This window comes from Canis lupus, chromosome 6, assembly GCF_048164855.1.
Source record: "Canis lupus baileyi chromosome 6, mCanLup2.hap1, whole genome shotgun sequence".
Classification (NCBI taxonomy): Eukaryota; Metazoa; Chordata; class Mammalia; order Carnivora; family Canidae; genus Canis; species Canis lupus.
Genome location: NC_132843.1, coordinates 43,288,189 through 43,295,422, shown reverse-complemented (window position 1 = coordinate 43,295,422; position 7,234 = coordinate 43,288,189). Strand labels below are relative to the sequence as shown.

The 7,234-nt window shown below is 48.7% G+C and overlaps 1 long non-coding RNA gene across 1 annotated transcript; it reads right to left on the bottom strand.

Annotated features, from left to right (window-relative positions):
- Nucleotides 1-821: 821 nt before the first annotated feature.
- On the bottom strand, nt 822-4,582 carry LOC140634707 (uncharacterized). The gene is made up of 3 exons (XR_012032097.1): nt 4,407-4,582; nt 2,055-2,132; nt 822-1,057 (listed from the first exon to the last, which is right to left on the bottom strand). It is a non-coding gene; the product is annotated as an uncharacterized lncRNA (long non-coding RNA).
- Between the last annotated feature and the right edge of the window lie 2,652 nt (nt 4,583-7,234).

Below are 7,234 nucleotides of genomic sequence, written 5' to 3'. Positions count from 1 at the left end.
ACTCGACAACCATAACTTTAGGGAGCCCCCCTGGTATATGCCAGATTTGGGGGATATGGCAGTGAATAGGACCATCATGGTTCTGGCTCTGCTGAGATCCAGTGTAAAGAACCAGTCGGGTATTAAATCGACAGTTGAATGAATGGGGAAGGAGCACCAAGGTGATGGGCACACAGGGTAGAGGAATGGGGGTGTTCCAGCTGAGACCCTGGTTCATTAGGTGAAGGCAAAGGGGATGTGGGGGTAGGGTAATGATGGGTAATCCAGGCAGAGCAAACCACATTTGCAGACTTGGATGCAGGGAAGAGGACATCCTTCATCCTTCGTGTGGAGAGCAGGGCGTGTGAGCTGAGGAGGTGGGCTGTGGCCAAGATGAGACGGTGGCACCATGCAGACCTCTGACCCCAGGGAGCAAAAGCTGCAATAGTCTAAGTCCCTCTGGAAGTGGCCTCCCCGGCTGCCCCCAGGCTGTGACTGAGTGTTTGGGGGGTGGGAGGGAGATATTGGGGCTGGGGCATGCTCAGTCCCAGGAGCTGGGGCTGCTCAGGCACCTGCTTGGCTTAAGGACCATGCAGTGGCTTTGCTGAGCCTTCCTGGTGCCACACAGCAGTACAGGACATTTGTATCCTCCCCCTCTCTTGCCCCAATGGCTCTCCCAGCCTCCCCCAGCTCCCTCTCCTGATTCACAAATGTTTTCCTAAAGAAGACCCTTGCATGTTTAATCCTAACCTGATGTCTGCTTCTGGGAGGATCTGGACTCACACAGGCTCTATCCTAACTCTAATTGTACCTCAAGTGCTTTAAACAAGGGAGCAGTGTGATCAGATTTTATCTGGAAAAGAACAGTCTGGCTGCAAGGAGGAGTACTCAGTGCAAGGGGACCAGGACCAGGGACAAGGAAGGGCCATTAGGAGGCTGTCAGGATGGTCCAGGTGAGATGGCTTGGTCTGTGGGATGGCAATAGGGATCCACCACTGGTTGCTTGAGTTCATGTTCACCAAACAGCCTTCTCTTGGAACCCAGACATTCAGAAACCAGGCGGACCTCCTGACACCCCCTGCAAAGGAATAGGGCCAGCTATGAATGAATAAAGAACATTCAACAATGTCCTGGGTGTCTGATGGTCCTGAGCCACAATCTCCAAATCTGATTGGTTCTGTGGCACGGCATGGATGGACACTGGATCCCCAACCAGAGGAAATTCACTCTGCTCCCAAAGGTCTTTTGGTGGACAGCCTGCTGGCCTCGTAGGATTTGGTAGGGTGATGAACAACCCCCAAACCTATAACTACTTACCTAACCTGGTATAAAAGGACTTTGCAGATATGATTACATTACGGACTTTGAGGTGGGGAGATAATCTGGGTGGGGCTGATGGAATCACAAGAGTCACTAGAGGCAGGACAAGAAGGACCAGGGTGGTAGGAGACATACCGTGGTGGCCAGAGGATAGAGTGAAGTGAGAGGGGCGCCCTGTGCCAAGGAGAGTGGGTGGTCTTTGGAAGCTGGCAAAGATGGGGAGACAGAGTCTCCCCTAGGGCCTCTGGGAGAAACACCAGCCTGCTAACCCTGGATTTTATCCCAGCAACACTGATTTCAAAACTCCGACCTCCAGAAATATAAGATAATAAACGTGTGTTGTTTTAATCCACTGTGTTTGTGATTGGTTGCTACAGCTGCAATAAGAAACAACAGAGATTTCAAATGACTGAAGGAATGAATTATATCCAATAACACATGGATATATAATAAATGAATAATATATGTAATGTCTATTTCCAGGCCACAGTGACTAAAATGAGGGACTGTGAAGAATGTTTAGCGACCTTTCTAGAAAAACCTTCCCTAGTTTGAGACACCTTAAAGCCAGAACTACATTTCCCAAGATCCCTTGCAGCTAGGACATGAGCATGTAACCTGGGCCCAACAATCAGACGCATCTTGGTGAGAAAGCCTCTGGAGGCATTCTCTCCTAGGTTCAGGGGGGCAATCCCTGAGCTCTCCTGGCAGGGTCCCCTCTGAGTCTCTGAAGTGCCAATGGCACTTGCACTCACCAGTGGTGGGAAGATGATCTGGGTGCTGTTCCCCACTGTAGGGTCTCCCGGCCTGATTTTCTGGCCTTCCGGAAGATTCTGCAAGCCACAAGGTGTCCTTTGATTAATAGGTTTGCTCCTTAACCCTTGCAGTGTGGATTTTTTTCTTTGCAGTTAAGGACTCTGGTTGCCACCTCGCCTCACGGCATGGTCATCAGAAGCCTGTCAATTTTAGCAGCTGGAAGGTGAAGTGTTCAGCTTTTCCAACCAACAGAATTGCTCAGACTAGGTGTTGGAGCTCACCTCATTACAGCTGCAGAGCATCACCGCCAGCCCAGAGCAGCTGGTCCTCTTTATGCTTGGAGTGGCTGAGGAGAGAGACCCTGGTCACCAGAGAGGGGAAAGCTCTACATGGGTTTCTGTGGCTGCAGAAAGGCCTCTCTGGGCGAGGCGCGGGTCACTGGCACACTGTTCTCAGACATCGGTGAGGAAACTGCTGGAAGCGTCTTTCAGGGCTGCTTTCCCTGGGGGGTAGGGAGTCCCCACATCCGGTTTGGGGAACAGTGCCTGAGGTGTTCCTGACTTCTGGGCCTGAGAGCTCTCGTGGATGAGGCACCCAGATGGGAGCCGAGCCTCCTTACGCCTCTGCTCCCAGGAGCTCGTGCTCAGGAGACACGGTTAGGGGTAAGAGAGATGAGGGCCGCTTCACCTGAAGTCATCATCCCCCCCACCCCCCAGGCTGTCGGGATTCATCCTAGGTGTTTTGGAGCCACCAACAATTTATAAGCACTTTGGAAACCCGATGTATTATGTGAGTGTCTCTGGGAATGAGACTTCACACTGTGCCTTCGCTCCTAAGAATGCTCTGGAAACCCTGAACACAGAGCCTTGACCAGAAAATTAAATGTTGCACGGAGGCTTTTGAGAGTTAAAAAGCATTTAAAGAAGGGGTAACAAATAGTTCATGGACATGCAGGAAGGCAGTTTTAGCTACTATAAAATCAAACCCACAGCTCAAAAGGATCCCACAGCCTCCAGGGAATGCTTTGTGTTCTCTTGGATCTCACAGGGGGCAAGCACAGTAGTGGTTTTATATATGGCATCACTGAAAGAATGCTAATCCCAGGAAGATTTTTTTTTTCCTTACAAAATATTTTAAGAAGAGGTTGTTTTTTTTTTCCCCCAGGAGAGGTTTTTGGATTACAAATGCCTAAATCCACCCTTCAATATTTTTATTCCTTTGGCCTGAGGGGAAAACACCCTAATCCAAAATCTCTAAAAGGGTAAAAGTGAAGACCTTGCCAATAATTAATGATTAATAATTAATAATGAAGATATGTATGTGATCAGAACTCTTCCAACATCCCTTGAGCAGAATAATTTCCCAAGAAATTTATTTTAACAGTTGTGTTTTAATTGGGGGAGGGGGCACATGAGGACACTAACTGATAAGCCAGTTATACTTAGGGGAAAACCAGTCCCTCACAGGGAGCCCTTTTGAGAGGAAAGCTAGAATGACATCTTGGGCACAGCCTCCCCTCCTTAACGGCCCACGTGCTTTATTCATTATAGTCAGAAGTTTAACCCCAGAGAGGGTTTGGCCTGGGCCTGACCCTACAAGTTAGAAGTTCAAGTAGAATTCTGATAGTAACCAAGATTACCACCCATCGTGATACAAGAATCAGTGGTCCATGTAAAATTGTGCTTTGCTGACAAGGTTGTAATAAATTGCAATCATTGCAGATGTGGCTACAGCGAATTTCATCTGAACAATAACTTCTTTTTTTAAAAGGCTATTTATTTATTTGACAGAGAGAGAGCATGAGCAGGGGGAGCAGCAGAGGCAGAGGGAGAAGCAGACTCCCCGCTGAGCTGGGAGCCCCACTCGATCCCAGGACCCTGAGATCACGACCTGAACTGAAGGCAGATGCTCAACCAACTGAGCCACCCAGGCACCTCCACTACTTCTACTTAACACTTGTTTTCCCAAACACATCTTCATTTACAGAAGATTCTTTATAGAAGGTCTCCAGCTCAGGGCCCAACCCACCACTTGGTATATGCAGTAAGCCCAGGAGACCCAGGGCCACCTTTCCCAACCAGGAACTCCTTGATCCCCACCCAGTTCACCCAGGAGCAAGGATCCCTATCCCTTCCCAGTCCTGCAGCCACTGCATAGCTTTTCTGATGGGCATTCTTGGCCAGCCTCTGGCCCCCTCAAGAAAAGCCAAACACTGTTCCCTCTCCTGCTCACCCCAGACACTCTCTTTCCCTGGAGCTGAATCTCAGAGCCTGGCAGTCCTTGGCCCCGTCTCCACAAGCCCAGGTGAGATGCATTTGGCAGTCGGGAACTCAAGGCACCCATCCGCCCACCTCATCTCCAGGTTCTCCAAGACAACCCTCCTTGACGCTCAGAATCCAAACAAGGTGCAGACTTTCCTTGGATCCCCGGCTTTGCAGGATCCTGGCTCCTGAAGTTCTTAGCAAGTCCCTGGAGCGATATGCAAAGGTCACCAATTCCTTTTCCCCAATGCTGGCACCAGTTTAATTCCAAGATGGTCTAACACGGAGTGACCCACACATTTTGTTGTTTGTTTCTGCTTGGAGGTGACCCCAGCCCTTCCTGCACCCCAGGAAGCAGGATGCAGTCACTCTTCAATAATCTATAAAATACCAAGAATCACCTACTCAACATTCTGCAAATGATAGCGAATGTTTTTAAGTACAATCACAGCAGGAGGACATGGTAACGTTAACTGTATCCTGCTTTGGAATGAACAAAACATCCCCTTTAGCCTCCAGCTTCCTTTCCCTCCCCGAAGGAATTTGCTATTGTTTGTAAATAGAGTATACTCCTAGCACCAGCTTCGTTTAACCACATTTCAAACACAGGCTTTCTGATCAGTCCTCATAGGTCAACTTTGATTTTTTTTTTTCACCAGTTCTATTGAGGTATAATTTATATGCAATAAAATGTACCTGTTTTAAGGATATGGTTCAATGAGTTTTGGCAAATGTATACACCTGTGTAACCACCACCATGCTCTAGATGTAGAATATTTTCCATCACCCCAAAAAGTCTCCTTTTCCCCTTTTGCTGTCAACCTCCCTCCCCACCCCTGGCTCCCGGAAACTACTGATGTGCTTTCTGCCACTATAGACTCACTTTGAAGGGCTTTGATTTTAATGAGAATATACTGTAGTAAAAAAAGTGGAGTTCTACATTTTCTGCTTGACACCCTCCCTGGAAGGGGACCACATGAGACAGTTCAACCTTGAAAAAAATTGCAATTTGTATGTTACCACATAAAATCTACCCCTCTGTTGACTTCCTTTCCTTGACTAGTGTGGTAAATTGTTTTCAAAGATGATGCCAACAATTCCTCCCAGCCCCAGACCACACACTGCTCCTCCCATCTAGAGGTGGAGCCTGTTTCCCCTCCCTATGAGTAAACCCAGAGTGTCTTTGTAACTTGATTTGACCAGGACAATATGGCTGAAGTGCTCTGCCAGTCTAGGCCCAGGCATTACAAGACCATATGGTACCTGCTTCTGGGCTCTTGGGGTTCAGTCACTACATATAAGCTCAGGCCAGAGTGCTGAATGACAGGTGTCTGCATGTAGAGAGGGACCCCAGCTAAGGTGCTAGATATGCAAGTGAAGCCACCTTGGGTCTTCTAATTCCTACCAAGTTGCCAGCCAATTGCAGCAGGTGATCTAGGCCAACCCGACCCAGAGCAGAAGAACCACCCAGCTGAGCCCAGCCAACCCATAGACTCATGAACAATAAACAGTAAATCTTTATTGTCTGAAGTTGCAAGGCCTTGGCATGGTTTGTTACACGGCAATATATCGCTAATGCAATCAGGAATAGTGTTGGAAAGTAACGCCCTTATGAAACCATGTTCAAGGCCTGGCATGGTCAATCGCATGCCGCACTGACTCACAGTTTGTTAAAATCAATCAGTTTCTCCTGAGCCATCTGAGCCATATCCACAGGCCTATTAGAATCAGGGAACCCAAGACTGGTGTTCAGGTATCTGGCAGGCATGGACGACCCACTCAGATAATTCCTGGGGCATTAGGCACACTCCCCAGACCAGAGAGAGCCACAGGAAACTTACTCTGGAGATAAATTATCTGGCCAGTGGAGAATTTGGCCTTCACCTACCATTAAGCCACAGGGCAGGGCAGGTATCAGCTGCCAACATAAGCAGATCACTTGCCCTTTCTTTCCTGGAAGACTCTATCATCTTCAACCAAATCTCTAGGTTATGGAAAAAAGATGTCCTCTAGCAGTAACTCATTTGAATCTGGGAGGATTCCTAATAGGATGTATGTAAATTGTTGCTCTGAATGTTTGAATAGCCAGGTGGCAAAAAACAAGGGGACCAGGGCTTCCTGATAACATCAGCTGCTGGTAGAGGTTGTTTTGAATTAGGTAAGGAGAGTGAAGAGAGCAAAACTACTTGCCCTGGTTCACCTGAAGTACCCAGTAATGGTGAACCCCAGAAGAGGAGGATACTTCTCTCCTTCTAGCTCAGAGTCTCAGGGTTTACAATGGTCTGAGCATATAGTCTGCACGTTCACGTTCCCTCTGCATGCACGGTGGTGGGCGTTGGGAGAGTCTTCTCCCAAGAAGCAGAGGAAGGGGAAGGATTGGGGATGTGGCAACCCCAGGAGGCTTCCTGCAAGAAATACCATGGATGAGTGGCAAAGATGAAGGAAGGGCAGGGCCCAGGCCAGCAGTAAGTGTGAGACCAGCACAGAAGGGGAGTCGAGAGGGTCAGAGTTTTCATATTCTAAATTGGTTTCCATCATTTTGGGATAAATCAAAAGGACTTGACCCTTTGCTTATGCTCCATCTCTTTGTTGTGTACAAGCATTTCACCGTGCTTTAAGCACAGCACAAGTGAGAGCAGAGTGGCTGCTGTTAGCTCTGTCTGTAACTGGAAGATGGCCACACCCTCTGGCATCAGACCGAATAGGAAAAAGGCCCCAGGGTGTCCTGTGCTGGGGACACCAGGTGACCGTACAGAGTCTGCTCCAGCCAGGAGATCCCAGCAGGTGCAGGGCTGATGGGAAGTGCGCAAGCTTGGCCGGTTTTCCTGCCCAGATGGAGCATCAGACTGAGTCACTCTTCCCTCCCTCTGCCTGAGGAGCCCCGCCACACATTTTCTGCTCCCATGTGCCAGCCTATC